Raw genomic sequence first — 16,984 nt, forward strand, 5'->3', positions numbered from 1 at the left:
CCTTCCCTTCCCTTCCCTTCCCTTCCCTTCCTTTCCCTTCCCTTCCCTCATTCATTGTGGTTATCCTTGCCAGTAAGAAAGATTACAAATATATCCAATTCCCTGGTAAACAATTTTAGTTAATACCTCCATGGTTCAGTCATCCAGGCCTACTTGCTGCTACTCACAGAGCATGCTCCATCTTTCTTCTCTCTTTGCATTAGATGTGCCCAGTATCCTTTTCCACAGTTTAAGTATTACCTTTTGCAAAGGGCTTTTTGTAGTCTTCCCAGATGTTAATGCCTTCCCATCCAAGGTTAACCTGTGTCTGCTTTGTTTGGTTCTTACACATAGCTTGATTTGCATATGTCTACTCATTAGAAAGTAAACAGCTTGAGGGCAAACACTTGTTCACTGTTGTCCTACATAAAACCTGCAAAATCAGGTTATACTAGATCACCTTTAAGGTCTCTTCTCTAGCTCTATATCTGTCTTATGAGATGATATTTGTAAAGCCCTTCACATATTGCTATTGCATAGTAAGTTCTTAATAAATGCTTATTAGCTTCCCTCTTATGATCTATGACAGGGATCACCCTCTGCTTAAAGATCTTCAGGGACCCGAAACTCAGGGCTTCATAGGGTGGCCTATTTCATGTACTAATAACTCAAGGTATTAGGAAATAACCCCTTATATTGAGCCCAAATATGTCTTCCTGAAACTGCCAAGCATGGCTTCCAGTTCTCCCCACAGCAGCCACTCCACAAATGCTCCTTATTTGAGGCAATTATTATGTCCCAAACTTTTTTTTTAGATAAAAGTCCCAATTCTTTCAACAATTCTTCATATGGCAAGGTTTTAAGTCCATCACTGCTGTTGCACTAGCTGTTTTTCTAACATTTTACTAGAATATCTTAATTTTCATGATCTATCACACAAAAGTACTTGCCTTCGTGACAGTATACACACATATAGTCTTTTTTAGTTCTTTTTTACAGTAATACAGGCAATGTAATGTAACAAATAGAATCTTTGACAGAGTCAAGAGAACCTGGTTTCAAATCTCACCTATGATAATTACTAGAAGTGTGATTCTAGGCAAGTCACCTGATCTCCATGTGCTTTAGACAACTCGGTAAGACTTAGTTTACTAAGTTATAAATGAATTTTCTATCCATATTAGTAGAAGAAAACTTTACATTGGGAGTTAACCAACCAATGAAATTGCTGGTCTGGACTAACAACCTTCTCCTCCTACCCACATTCCCCTCCCATAAAAATCCAAAGAGAGAAATGTTAAGGCTGTTTTTATGTGTGAGCACAAAAACTGTTGAATTTCCTTTATTTTCCCCACAAGTATGGGCAGGACCCCTCTAATGGGAGCTAAATGGATTGTAATTTATAGTTTAAGCACTATAAATAACAAAATAAAGAGATCAAAAGGAAATAGATTAATTTCAATAAATATTTATTAAGAACTTTGTGCCTGACATACAAAAAATATTGTCTTGTTTTGAGAGATTGTCCTTAGAGGAATTGTCCAAATTGGCACATTCCTTCAAAAACTCCAAATGTTCATTTTATGGTACACAGTATACAGCTTGAGTAGAAAGAAAAAGCAGACAGCCTAATAGGTATTTTCCATCTCCATTTTCTTTGCTTTGGTGATTTGGCCATGCCTATTTGCACAGATTAATGCTGGGTTTTGTTTCTTTAGACAAGCATGGGTGGAAAAACCTACAGCCACAACCCTGGAAAGCCTTTAAAGTTTGACCTCTATTATCATTCTTTTTACTTAGCCCTTTTTGGACTCTGACTGCAAAACTTAATTTTCTTGGGAAAAAAGACCAAAGGAAAAAAATACATAATTAAAAAAAATACATCAGTTAAGATAGTCTTTATCCTAATGTTATGCCAAATTGTGCCTTGAGCAAGCCCTTCCTGAGTCTCAGTTTCACCATTTGTCAAATGGAAGGAATGAACCAGGTGATCCCTGTGGTTTCTTCATGCTTTGACATTTTGTGACTTGATGATTTATAGGATTTAAGAATAGTATAAAAGGACCCCTGAGGTTATCTAGTCTAACTTTATTCTTAGACATTGAATCTCTGTCATGACCTATAATTCATCAGTTATTTGGATTTCTAATGAAGGCTATTTCATTACTTAACAATCCATTCTTCTATATATATATATATATCTTGTTTGTATGTTGCCTCTTTCATTAGACTGTGAACTCCTTCAGGGCAGGGACTGTTTCCACCTTTTGGTATATCACCAGAAAAATGCCTAGTACATAGTGGGTGGTTAATAAAGCTTCATTGATATGATCTATTGGGATATTCTCAGGGTTAAGTAACTTGCTCAAGGTTAAACGGTCAGGTGTTTCTGGGTGGGTGCTAAGTGTCTGAGCCGGGATTCGATCTCCAGGTCTTCTCAACACTGGAGCCGGTGCTCTTACTCGCTGTGCTACCTGGCTGCCCCAATTCTATTCTTTTTTAATATCTCTAATTTCTTGAAAGTTCCTCCTTCCATGAACTGAAATCTATCTCCATGTCATTTCTACGCAGTGGTCTTGGTTATAACCAAAGTTTATATCGATAATATTCACAGAATCATGGAATCGCAGAGAAGGAAAGGATCTCAGATGTTATCTAATTAAGTCCATACCTGAGTAGAAAAGTTCTATACAATATTCCCAAGAAGAGGCCATTCAGCCTCCATTTGAAGACTGCCAGTAAGAAAGAATTCAATGTCTTCTGAGAAATCCCACTCCAGGCTTTGACAGTGTTTTCTGAGTAGGCTGTTTCCCTTTATATTAACCCCATATCTGCTTCTCTGCGATGTTTACCTAATTTTCATAGTCTAGTTTGTAGTGTCGAGCAGAGCAAATCTACTACTTCTTCCATATAAAAGCCTGTCAAAATTTAAAGGAGACTTTGCACTTGAGCTGAAATTCAAAGAATTTAATAAATACTTGTTGACTGACTTGAGTCATGATTCTCTGGACTAAACACCCCATTTCCTTCAATTGGTTCACATAAAGCATAGTTCCCTTCAGTCTATTTGCCATACTGATCACTATTTCAACTATGCTTAAGTTAATCAATGTCCTTCCTAAGAAATACATGCAAACTAGGCAGAACAATGAATGTGATCTCAGTGGGGCAGTGGGACTTTCACTTTTCTTTTTCTGTACACTGTATGCTTAATACAACCCAAGAGTGTATCAGCTATTTTTAGCTTCCATTATGAAGAGGTTACCCACTAAGAGGGTTAGGGTTGCTCTGGAGAACCCAAATACCAACATGCTGGGTCCTGCCAAATGAATTTGACTCAAGTCTTCTCAGCCAAAGAAAAGTATAATTTATTAAAAGTTCACTTGCATTAGACACAGAGTAAGTCTGTGCTAGGTCATTCTATGGCGCTCTCACTCTTCTATGGCGCTCTCATACCACATGGTGTGAGATGGGGTCTTATACAGAAGGTTGTGGGAGGAATCTAGGGGTGGTCTAGAGGAGGAGTTTGGGGAGGGTCTTCAGGAGGAGTTAATGAAGTCTATGAGTGATTAAAGGTGGGAAGCAGCTGGAGACCACAAACAATGGTGGGCTAGGCCAGTTTGGGCGTATTGATATTTTTATATTCTCAAGAGTGGGAAGTGAACAATGGAGGGCTAGGCTAGTAGTTAGCAGTTAGTGACTAGGCTAGAGGTCTGGGCCCAGCCATATTGCAAGGCTTATTGCCTCATGCAAAATACCTCATCAAATGAGACAATTTAATCAAGAGCCCAAGGGAGGTTCCAAGAGCCTGTACCTCAAGATCTGGAGGAGAGGTCAAGGGGGCTCCCAGAGCCCATACCTCATTACATTACATATTTTTTTTTCAGATATTGAGATTATAGTCCACTAAAGCTTCCACATTTTAAAAAATGAATTCTGTCCTGTCATAACTATACCTGCCCTCCCCCCATTTTCCATATTTTGAACATTTAGAAAAATCTTATTTGCATTAGCAAAGTTATGGAAGATGAATGCAAAATCATGGTAAACTGCTATATGAATAATGAAGAGTACTAACTCAGAATGGGAGGTGGCTTTCCAAACAAGTTAAGGACAATAGGATTAAAAAAAATAATCTAGGTGGGCCTGTCAGGCTGCAAATCCTCCACCCTCAAAAGTCTTTAGGTAAGAATAACTGCTGCTAGGGGCGGCCAGGTGGCTTAGAGAGTAAGAGCACCAGCTCCAGTGTTGGGATGACCTGGGATCAAATCAGGGCTCAGATACTTAGCACCACACCCAGAAATAACTGGCCACGTAACCTTGAGAAAGTTACTTAACCCCGATTGCTTAAAAAAAAAAAAGAATAACTGCTGCTTTCTCACAAGATGTAAATGCAAAAACTAACGGCTTGTATTAACCAACCTACCTTAACACATAGGTGTCCAAATCCAATCAGAATCTAAATCCCCTTAATATTGAAGCCTTCTTGGGTCTGAGAGCTTCATGAATCACCTTTGACAACTCTCTGAGTACAAGCACCTAGCTGATTTCCTGGCAAGATTGCTCAACATCCTAAGAATCCCAGACGTTAGCAACCAGGAGGCTCATCCACTTAGCTGAGTGATGGTAGGCTATTTATTCCTACCAGAATAGACTGGAGTAATACACAACATAAGGACAATAGTACAGTAACAGGGAACAGCTATGCTAAATTTCAGAGTCCTACTCCCCTGATTCCTGAGAGAGTAGCAATCTGCCTATTAAATAAATAAACCCAGATTTAAGCAAGATCATGTCTTGTCAGATCATTCTTATTTCTTTCCTTTTAAAAACAAACACAACAAAAAGCCAAAGTGTCTAGGCTACATGGTTTCTGGACTTCTCTAACCTGCCATCTTACCACCCTGGAGAATCTCTATCCTGAGACTCTGTTCTCTGCATTGGTGATGTCCTCCCTAGGACTTGTCTTTCCTCATGTAAGATACATGAGAGTAGGGCCTTTGTTGTTTGCTTGTATTTATATGTCTAGTGCTTAGCACCAAGTCTGTAACACAGTAAGTACTTGATAAAAACTATCTATCCATCCATCCATCCATCTATTATACTTGTAAATCAGAAGAATGCTGTAAAATACACATATTATATACTTAGATTTTTATGAAAACATTTATTAAGGTTTCTAATGTTCTCCTTGTAGAAAAGTTGCAAGGGCTAAACAATGGCATATTTGTTACAGCATGCTTCCCAAAATAGCCTTTAATGGTCTGATATAAATTTAGAAGGAGATCTTTAGTAGAAAGCAACAGAATTTTGTGCATGGCCCTGTGTAATTTAACTTTTTTTTATCAGTGAAATTTTTTTAAAATTATTATTTTATTAGGAACATAAAAAGGATTAACAAACAATATTTCAATTCACCAAGAAAGACAAAAAGGGGATAATATATGAAATGCTGACTTTTATGCATAGTTTGGTTTAGGTTTGTCTACAATGAATTATATACATCTTTTTGGATGTATATAATTCAAAATGAAAATAGTAACTCCAATATTGCTTAAGTTTCCTCTTTCTAAACTTTGTGTTCTTCATTTTTTTTAAAAAAAGATTAATTGATTAGAGTCTAGAGCCAAGATGACAGAGTACTATCTGGGACTTAGCCTAACATTCTCCTAACATTCCCCTCCAAACAACTTAAAATAATATCTCAATTCAAATTTTGAAGTAGCAGAGTCAACAAAAAGAAGGAAATATTTTTTCAACGTAAGACAAGTTAAGAGGTCTGAAGGAGAGGTCTGTAACACTGTAGTAGCCTGGAACTCAGGAGGAGCATTGAAAGCGGGCCTTGGAGGTGGCCATAACAGCAGCAGCAGCACCTGCTATAGCAGCATCAGGAACTCTGAGTTCAGACATGGTAAGGGGTTGGAGAACTGGTCAGTAAGAAATTGTAGGGTGCTCTTTGCTGGCACTGGGTGCAATTGGTGCTGACTAGAAACTCTATTTCTCATAAGTAGTTCTGTGTCACAGTTCTAGGTTGGAGATGAGTGCTTGTGACTTATCAAAAGGGAGCAGGGGCCCTTGTCACAGTTTCAGGGCTAAGAAGAACACTAGTATTTGTGACTTTTGGGGAGCAGGGCCCTTCTGGGTAAAGACCAGAGCATAGACCAGGAGAGCAGTGACCATATCTTTCCTAGGATAAAACCACCTCAGAAACACTGAAATCTTGCAGACTCTACCCCCACCCTCAGAACTCAGCAGCATGAAAAAGTTTGAAGTTTGGTACAGTGCCTCCCTAACCTGAGGTGGGCAGAGCCCAACTTTAACATAATGTTCAAAATAAAGAAATAGGTTGGGGAAATGATCAAACAAGAACAAGAACAACAAAACTTGATCATAAAAATCTTCTATGGTTAAAAGGAAGATCAATACATAAGCTTTTAGAAGAAGACAAAAATGTGAAAATAAACAAAGGCCGAAAAAATGCTTATTGGACCCAAGGTCAGCAAGATTTCCTGGTAGAGAAAAAATTGGGAAGATAAATGAGAGTGATAGGAGAAAACTATAAAAGAAGCATTAACAACTTGGTAAAAGAGGTACAAAGAAATACTGAAGAAAATAAAACCTTAAAAATCAGAATTGGTCTAATGGTAAAAGAGGCACAAAAATTAACTGAAGAAAAGATCTCTATTAAAAGCAGAATAAACTAAATGAAAAGGGGGTACAAAAATTCACTAAAGAAAAGAACCCCTTAAAAAGCAGAATTGGCCAGTGGAAAAAGAGATGCAAAAGCTCACAGAAGAAAATAACTCATTAAAAACTGGAATTGGGCAAGCGAAAATTTAATGAATCCATGAGAATTCAAGAAAGAATAAAATGAAATAAAAAGAATGAAAAAAATTGAAGACAATGTGAAATATCTCACCAGATAAACAACTGACCTGGAAAATATATTGAGAAGAGACAATTTAAGAATTATTTGACCATCAGGAACCTATGATCAAAAACATAATCTACATGTCACATTTCAAGCAATTATCAAGAAAAACTGCTCAGATATCAGAAACAGTGGGTAAAATAGAAATTGAAAGAATCTACAAATCACCTCATGAAAGAGATCTGAAAATGAAAACTCTCAGCAATACAAATTTCACAGCATCCAAGTCAAGGAGAAAATATTGAAAGCATCCAGAAAGAAACAATTAAAATATAATGAAGTCATGATTCACGTAGTAAAGATTTAGCAGCTTTCATGTTGAAGAAGTGGAGGGCTTGGAATGTATTCTGAAGGACCAGTGATCTAGAATTGAAAACAAGAATCACCTACCATAAAAAGTGTTACTATAAATATTATTGTGTATATGGGCCCTTTTCTTGTTTCTTTGATCTTTTTGTGATATAAGCCCGGTAGATATAAAGCTAAAATAGAGAGTATTCACAGTATACACATGGCAAGTTTTGGGGTTTAATTCCAAATTGTTTTCTAGAATTGTTGGATTGTTTCATAGTTTTGCTAACAGACTTTGGAGGACAGTACACCTGTCTTTTGATTTCCCCAAATGATGATCAGTTTTTATTTTTGTTATCTATGCTAACAGATTTAAGATAAAATCTCAGTGTTATTTTAATTTGCATTTCTCTTACTATTAGTGTTTTGGAGCATTTTTCATATAATTGTTGGTGGTAACTTGCTTTTTTCTTTATTTCAAAAATAAGTCTTTTAAATATGTATTTTTAACACTGTAATTTTCTCCCTCCCTTCTCTTCTTCTTTTTTTTTTTTTTAAAGCAATCGGGGTTAAGTAACTTGCTCAAGGTTACAGGTCATACTGACACTGGAGCCAGTGCTCTTACTCACTGAGTCACCTGGCTGCCCCTAAGCAATTGGGGTTAAGTAACTTGCTCAAGGTTACATGACCAGGTGTTTCTGGGTGGGTGCTAAGTGTCTGAGCCCAAATTCGATCCCCAGGTCATCTTGACACTGGAGCCGGTGCTCTTACTTGCTGTGCTACCTGGCCGCCCCATTAATTATTATTATTATTTTTTTATTTTGGAGGGCAATTGTGGTTAAGTAACTTGCCCAAGGTCACACAGCTAGGTTTTTTTTTGTATTTGCGTGTTGTGTCTGAGGTCAGATCCGAACTCAGGTCTTCCTGATGCCGGGGCCAGCACTCTACTCACTGCGCCACCTAGCTGCCTCCTTTCTCCTCTTTACCAAAGAGTAATTTCATATAATGAAGATTATTTTTTAAAGAAAAAAATAAGGGAGAGGAAAAAATCAGCAAGACTGATGAATGCATATGAAAAAAATCTATATGTGTAGGCAATGCTCCACTACTATGGACCTCTCCTTTGCAAAAGAGTAGGAAAACAGAGGAAGGATTTTCTTCTCATATCTCTCTTTATGGGGGGAGAGGATATGCTTATTCTTTTTAATTTTGTATCATTAGCCATTGATTGTTTTGTGACTTTCAATTTTTTCCATTTTTTCTTTGTGGTGATGATATTGTTTAGTCATTTCAGTAATGTCTGACTCTTTGTTACTCCATTTGGGATTATTTTGGCAAAGATACTGTAGTGGTTTGTCATTTCATTCTCTAGCTAATTTGACAAATGAGGAAACTGAGGTAGGCAGGGTTAAATGCTTTGCATGGGGTCACACAGCTAGTAAGTGTTTGAGACTGGATTTAAATTCAGGAAAACAAGTCTTCCTGATTTCAAGCCCAGAACTCTATCCACTGTGCCACCTAGCTGCTAGGCAAGTCATTTAAGCTCATTTGCCTTAGATATCTCAAATATAAAATAGGAATAATAATAGCATCTACCTCCTAGGATTGTTGTGAGGTTCAAATAAGATATTATTTGTAAAAGAGTTTAGTATAGGGCCTGACGCATAATAGGCACTATAAAAATGCTAGTATTATTAGCTTTGATTCTCTTTGATGGCTTAGGTAGCTGTTATTTAGCTCTGAAGTTTAGACACCACTGCTGTTTCCAATCTTGATGGAGCAGTTGGAATTATATTCCAGTATTTGTCTCACTCCAGGTTTTTGTCTCAATGCCTTGGTAATGCACTATTTATGATTGCCTTGGTAGGATTCTGTGCTTTCTTACTTATATTGTGCTGATTCAAAAGTTGTTTCTGTCACATTATGACCCTGACAGGTCCTAGAGGTATCTTGGGGATCAAGCTGGATCCTGAATAGTCTCCATGACACTAATACTCACTTGCTGAGTTGCCCCTTCTGCCATATAGCTTCCAGTGCTTCAAGAGATATGTGGCTGGTCCTTGTACAGTGATGTATAGGGTTTACTCCTGACCTTACTTCTATTTTGACAGTTCAGGGTCAAGATTAGGTTTCAGTTTCCTAATTTTTGGAGTTATAGATGATACATAAACCTGTTACTAAAAGCTCTGACTTGGAGATCTTAGGTCCTTCTGCAGGTGCTTATGTGTTAGATTCCTAGATGAGGTTCATCTCCCTGGCTTTGCCAGTTTCTGACTGGTTTGATTGGGTTTGTGCAGTGTTCTATGGTATAACCTCTTTCCCCAACTCGACAGGTTTCCTTGATTACCTGCCCTTTTGCTAACTTTCCTGGTGGGAAACTATCTGACTTCACTGGCTACGTGTTTTTGTATAGTTATGAAGTATATGGAGGACCTTCCTTCTCATTTTTGTTTTGAAGACAAACTGTAATATAGCAAGGAAAAGTATTTTTCAGTCTCTTGATCAATTATCCTCAAGGACAGATCATCCTGAGTGTTGGCGCTCTTACACTATTCTTGCAGGATGTTATTCTTTATAACTCATCCTCACTTATTTTCATCTCCTCTAAACATCTTAAAAATACAACTTGATTAATGAGATATACACAGGCTTCTTTAAACAATACTTTCCTTACAAAATTATTCATATTTGTTTAGAATTTCATTATTGAGAGTGTCTTTCTTGGGTCAGTTTTCCTCGTGGAGTTTTTGGCCACGGGGTCCTACATATTCTGTCTCTGAATCCTTTGAAATTTGTTTTCATAAAGTCTGGGATTTGTGTTAGATCATGCATAGTGATTCCCTCCTCTTTATAAAAATGAATTTAAGTTAAAAAAATCTAATTTCCAAATTCTTTCTGTCCCTCTTTTCCTTTCCCCATCCATCGAGAGGGCAAGAATCACAATATTTTTACATATATGTGTGTGAGAACATATAAATATGAATATATATTAGTCATGCAAAACATATTTTTGCATTAGCCTTGTTCCAAAAGGAAAAAAAGGAAAAGAAAAATATATGCTTCATTTTGCACTCGGAGTCCATCAGTCCTCTATATGGAGGTGGAAAGAATTAAAAAAAAAATTATTTATTTACTTTTAGTTTGAAATGTTCAGTTCCACAATCCCTTGAGTTCCATTTTTCCCCCCTTCCTCTCCTCTTCCCTCCTCTCCCATGGTGGCATGCAATCCAATATAATTTCTACAAATACCTTCACATTAAACATTAGTCAAGTTGTAAAGAAGGATTATAACCAATGGAATGAAAAATGAGAAAGAAGGAACAAAACAAAACAAAAAAGAGAGAGAGCAAGTAGTTTGCTTCAATCTGCATTCAGGCTCTGTAGTTCTTTCTCTGGATATACATAGCCCTTTTCATCAGGAGTCTTTTGGAATTGTCTTAGAGCCTTGCATTGCTGAGAGGAGCCCAGGCTATCAAAGTTAGTCATCACAGATATGATGTGTCTGTAACTGTGTACACTTTTCTCCTGGTTCTGCTCCCCTCACTCAGTATCAGTTTATATGTCTTTTCAGGTTATTATACTGTTCATCTTCTCCTCATTTCTTATAGCACAATAGTATTCCATTACATTAATATACCACAACTGGTTTAGCCATTCCCCAATTGATGGTCATCCCCTTGATTTCCAATTCTTTGCCACCACTAAAAAAGAGCTGCTATAAATATTTTTGTACATACAGGTCCTTTTCCCACTTATATGATCTCTTTGGGAAACAGCCCTAGAAGTGGTATTGCTGGGTCAAAGGGTATGTACATTTTTATAGCCATTTGGGCATAGTTTCAAATTGCTTTCCAGAAAGGATGGATCAGTTTACAACTCCACCAACAATGCATTAGTGTTCCAATTTTCCCACGTCTTTTCCAGCATTTATCATTTTCCCATTTTCTCATGTTAGCCAATCTGACAGGTGAGATGTGGTACCTCAGAGTTGTTTTGATTTGCATTTCTCTGATCAATAGTGATTTAGAGGATTTTTTTCATATGATTATATATATCTTTAATTTATTCCTCTGAAAACTGCTTGTTCATATCCTTTGATCATTTATCAATGGGGGAATGACTTGTATTCTTATAGATTTGACTCAATTCTCCATGTATTTTAGAAGTGAGCTCTTAAACAGAGGCACTTGTAAAGATTCTTTCCCAGTTTTTGTTTCCCTCCTAATCTTGGTTGCATTGGCTTTGTGCAAAAACTTTTCAATTTAATGTAATCAAAATGATTAATTCTGCATTCCATAATGCTATCTATCTCTTGTTTGGTCATAAATTATTGCCTTCTCCATAAATCTGACAGGCAAACTATTCCTTGCTCTCCCAGATTGCTTACAGTATCAGCTTTAATATCTAAATCATGAACCCATTTAGACTTCATTTTGCTATATGGTGTTAGATTAATGGTCTATGCCCAGTTTCTGCCATATTATTTTCCAGTTTTCCCAGCATTTTTTGTCAAATAGTGACTTCTTATCCCAGAAGGTGTTATCAAGCAGCAGATTACTATAGTCATTGGCTACTGTGTCTTGTGTACCTAACCTATTCCACTGATCCACCACTCAATTCTTCAACTAGTACCAAGTAGTTTTTGATGACTGCTACTTTATAATACAGTTTACAATCTGGTATGTCTAGGCCACCTTCAGCAGAAATTCTTTTCATTAATTCCCTTGATATTCTAGACCTTTTGTTCTAGATGAATTTTGTTACTGTTTTTTTCTAGCTCTATAAAATAATTTTTTGGTAAACTGATTGGTATGGCACTAAATACATAAATTAATTTAGGTAAAATAGTCATTTTTACTATATTAGCGCAACCTAATCATGAGCAACTGATGTTTTTCAAATTATTTAGATCTGACTTTGTGTGAAAAGTGTTCTATAATTTTGTTCTTGGGTTTGTTTTTGCAGGTAGACTCTCAAATAGTTTATAATGTCTACAGTAACTTTAAATGGAATTTCTCTTTCTATTTCTTGATGTTGGGATTTGTTAGAAATATATAGAAATTCTGAAGATTTATGTGGATTTATTTTATATACTGCAACTTTGCTAAATTTATTTATTGTCTCAAGTAGTTTTTTTTACTGGATTCTCTAAGTATATCCTCATATCATCTTTAAGGAGTTATAGCTTATGAAAGTCTTTTAAGCTTAAAAAGTCCTTTCTGTGCCTAATCTAATTCCTTTGATTTCTTTTTCTCTTCTTATTGCTACAGCTAACATTTCTAGTACCAAATTGAATAACAGGGAATAGTGGAAATCCTTGTTTCACCTCCTATCTCATTGGGAATGCTTCTAGCTTATCCACATTACATATAATACTTGTTGATGGTTTTAGATAGATGCTACTTATTATTTTAAGGAAGACTCCATTTCTTCCTATGCTTTCTAGCATTTTTATTAGGAATGGGTGTTGTGTTTTGTCAAAATCTTTTTTTCTGCATCTATTGATGCAGAAATCATATGGTTTTTACTAGTTGTGCTGTTTATGTGATCAATTATACTGATAGTTTTTCTAATATTGAGCCAGCCTTGCATTCCTGGAATAAATACTACCTGATCAAAGTGTATTATTCTTGTCATAAGTTGCTGTAATCTTTTTGATAATATTTTATTTAACATTTTTGCATCAATATTCATGAGAGAAATTAGTCTATAATTTTCTCTGCTTAGGCTCTTCCCAATTTAGGTATCAGTACCATATTTGTATCATAAAAAGAATTTGGTAGGACTCCTCCATTTTTCCCAAATAGTCTATAAAGTATTGGAATTAATTGTTCTTTAAATGTTTGGCAGAATTCACTTGTAAATCAATCTGGCTCTGGAAATTTTTCCCTAGGGAGTTCATTGATGGCTTTTTCAATATCTTTTTCTGAGATGGGGTTATTTAAATATTTTACTTCCTTTTTGGTTAATCTGGGCAATTTATATTTTTTGCAAATATTCATCCATTTAACTAAAATTGTCAAATTTATGGACATACAATTGGGTAAAATAATTCCTAATTATTGTTTGAATTTTCTCTTCATTGGAGGTAAATTCGCCCTTTTCATTTTTGATAGTGACAATTTGGTTTTCTTCTTTCTTTTTAAAAATCAAATTGACTAAAAGTTTATTAATTTTATTGTTTTTTCATAAAACCAGCTCTTAGTTTTATTTATTAGTTCAATAGTTTTGTTAATTTCAATTTCAAAATGCAGCTTTAGTTGTAGACTTCCACGTTTTGCAGAATATAATTGCATTATCAATAAAGCTTGTAGGTATGTTAAAAATTTATTAACACCTCTTTTTGGCATGGGAGAATAAGAGAGAGACAGAGGGAGAGAGACAGACAGAGACAGAGAGACAGAAAAACAGAGACAGAGACAGACAGAGACACAGAGAGACAGAGAGAGAAATAGAGAGACAGAGAGAGAGACACACAGAGAGAGAGACAGAGAGAGAGACACAGAGAGACAGAGAGAGACAGAGAGACAGAGAGAGAGACAGAGAGACAGAGAAAAACAGAGACAGAGGCAGAGATAGAGACACAGAGAGACAGAGAGAGAAATAGAGAGACAGAGAGAGAGACACACAGAGAGAGAGACAGAGAGAGAGACACAGAGAGACAGAGAGAGACAGAGAGACAGAGAGAGAGACAGAGAGACAGAGAAAAACAGAGACAGAGAGGCAGAGATAGAGACACAGAGAGACAGAGACAGAGAGAGAAATAGAGAGAGACACAGAGACAGAGAAAAACAGAGACACAGAGAGACAGAGACAGAGAAATAGAGAGACAGAGACAGAGAGAGAAATAGAGAGAGACAGAGACACAGAGAGACACAGAGAGACAGAGACAGAGAGACAGAGAGTAAGAGACAGACAGAGAGTAAAAGAGAAAGAGAGAGAGAGAGAGAGAGAGAGAGAGAGAGAGAGAGAGAGAGAGAGAGAGAGAGAGAGAGAGAGAGAGAATCTCCAAAATTGAAGATTTCTACCAACACTATAACATAGTTCCATGCCAGAATTTCATCCACTTTACCAGGTGGTCTGTATTATATTCACAACAGTATCCACCATTCTTCCCTCCTATGTGTCCTGAATCCTTTTACATAAATAGAACTTTGGAAATATATAATATGCGTCCATTCCTTTGTTGTCTGCACTATTCCTTTTGAATGAGATGTGCTCTTTTATAATTTATATTATTGGTCTTTATTCTCATTGTCCTATTTTTATTCCTGCATTGTTACTTGTTCCTTTCTATGGCATCTGACTAAACAGAAATATGTGGGAAGTTTCCTCCACCACTACTACTTTTTTCCAAGGTATGCACTTTTCAGTTTTAAACCCTTTTAACCAGATTCACAAGAATCTAGGCAATTGTATCATTACCAGCACTCTATCCCTGATAAATGGTCAGTCATTTCTGTATGTTATGAGTTTGATTAAAAAAAATCCAAATCCTAGTAACAGACACCATCTTCTTAATAAATTGCTTGCTACCCAAGTTCTCCTTTATCTTCTGAAGCTTCATCATCACTTGGTGGTAATAATTTTCAATAACATATCATATATACAGTGCTAAAAGTCTTTGGTGTCTTGTTCAGACTGTCATAATCCTCTCCATTGCTTCTAGTAATATCCTTTCCCACTGTAACATTTGGACCATATAAATCATCAGGCATGGGTCCTAAGGCACGGCATATTTTGGTAGGTTTCTGGCAGTGATTGCATTAGCTTATTTGCCAGTCATGATAACACAGTTAACTCTTACAGATATTTAATTCCTTTATATTTCTTACCATTTCTATAAGAATTAATGTTACATCAACATCCCTCTCCTTTCCATACCTACTTTTCTTTTAAACTTCCATACAATAATTTACATTTACTCCTATTAAATATCATATTATTGGTTTTTACCCATTGGTCCCATCTCTTTAGATAATTTTGTATTCTGAATCTGTAATAAAAATAATAATATCAACATATTTTATTATATGCTATGGCTTAATTAAAATACCAAAGGACCTTGGAAGGCTAGAATGTTAGTTGGAATTTAACAAAATGAAAATACTAAGCACAATTTAAAGTCTTAACACTTGAGTTTACAAAGTAATTTCACAAAGTGGGGCATATATGATTAGATAGCAGTTAATCTTAATTTGATACAATTTGTTAAATATTTATTAAGCATCTATTATGTTCAAGACACTGTGCTAGGAATTGAAGATACAATGATAACCAAAAAATGCTTTACCTTCAAGATGCCTACATCCTACTGGGGAATATAGTATGTATACAGACAAGGAAATAGAATATATACCACACATCCGTAGTCAGACACACTGTACCTGACCTCACCATAGTGATGCCATTTTGGTCCTTTTCAAAAATGGAGGACTATAACCAACCAACCAACACAAACTAATATTATTGGTGGAAGTAACTAACAATATTATGATATGCAGAAAAAAATGCAAGTAATACAATCTTAGAGGACACGAAGAAAGGCATGGTGTACTGGACTAGGAAGGTAATAGATAAACTGCACCTTGCCCTGGTCAGGTCACACTGGGAGTACTGTGTCCAATTCTGGGAATTACAGTTTAATAATAGAAGTATGTATTTACAAAGACTTTGTGATCATGCCATGTGAAAAATCAGCTGAAAGAAGGAACTGGGGATGTTTTGCCAGTAAAAGAGAAGACTTGGGGAGGTCATGTTATCTGTATCCAAATATTCCAAGGACTAAGTTGAATAGAGAGTAGAGTTTTTCTACTTGGCCCCAGAAGGCATAATTAGAAGCAATGGATGGAAGATATAGAGAAACAGATTTTGACTTTGTGAAAGGAAAAAGCCCATCTTATTTGTCCAAAAGTGGAATAGAATTCTTTGAGTGGTAGTGTTTTACCCCTCACTAAGCTCTTCAAGCAAAGGCTGGATGACCATCTCTTTGTTATATTGTAGAGCAATTTCTTATTCAGGACTTCTTGGTGAAGTCTATTCTAACTCTGAGAGTCTATGGAATTTATGAAATGCTTTATAGATATATTTGTCCCTCATCTACAGAATTCAGTTCCTACCTTCCAACTTCACATCACTTGAAGATTTAATCAGCACTATCTGCCTTGATCAGTTAGCCAGCATTTATTAAACATTTGCTATAGGATCAACACTAGGATGGGTGCAGGGTACACAATGACAAAAACAAAACCATCCCTGTTCTCAAGGGGCTTACACTCAAGGAATCCATTGATAGGTATGAGGGTCAAGGACAGGGTAGAGTCAGAGAACATAAATAAGGCTAAAGGGAACAGCTCACTATTTGTAATAGTGAATATGCCAGTGGGTCAGTAGTGAATAAATTCTGAATGGATATCATTGGGTGCATACATTATTAATTTTTATCTATCCATATACAAACAATGATAAATTTCTGTTTGCTTCTTCAATCGACTGGGTAATGTACAATATGAATTCAACTGGGTTCACCATGGAATTTATAGGTTAACACAGTTAGGTAGAGCAGTAGATAGTACTGGGCTTGGGAGACAAAATTTGAGTTCATATCCTTCTTCAGAAGCTTACTTGCTGTGTGACCCTAGGTAAGTCACTTAATTTCTCTCTTCCTCAATTTCCTCATCTGCAAAATGGGGATAATAAGAATATTAATAATGATAATCTCACCCTTACTTTCAAGGGTTGTTGTAAATATAAAATGAGATAAATATAAAACACTTTGTAAAT

This window comes from Petaurus breviceps, unplaced genomic scaffold, assembly GCF_028583685.1.
Source record: "Petaurus breviceps papuanus isolate PSGF00001 unplaced genomic scaffold, PetGlider_PUasm1.0 90594, whole genome shotgun sequence".
NCBI lineage: Eukaryota > Metazoa > Chordata > Mammalia > Diprotodontia > Petauridae > Petaurus > Petaurus breviceps.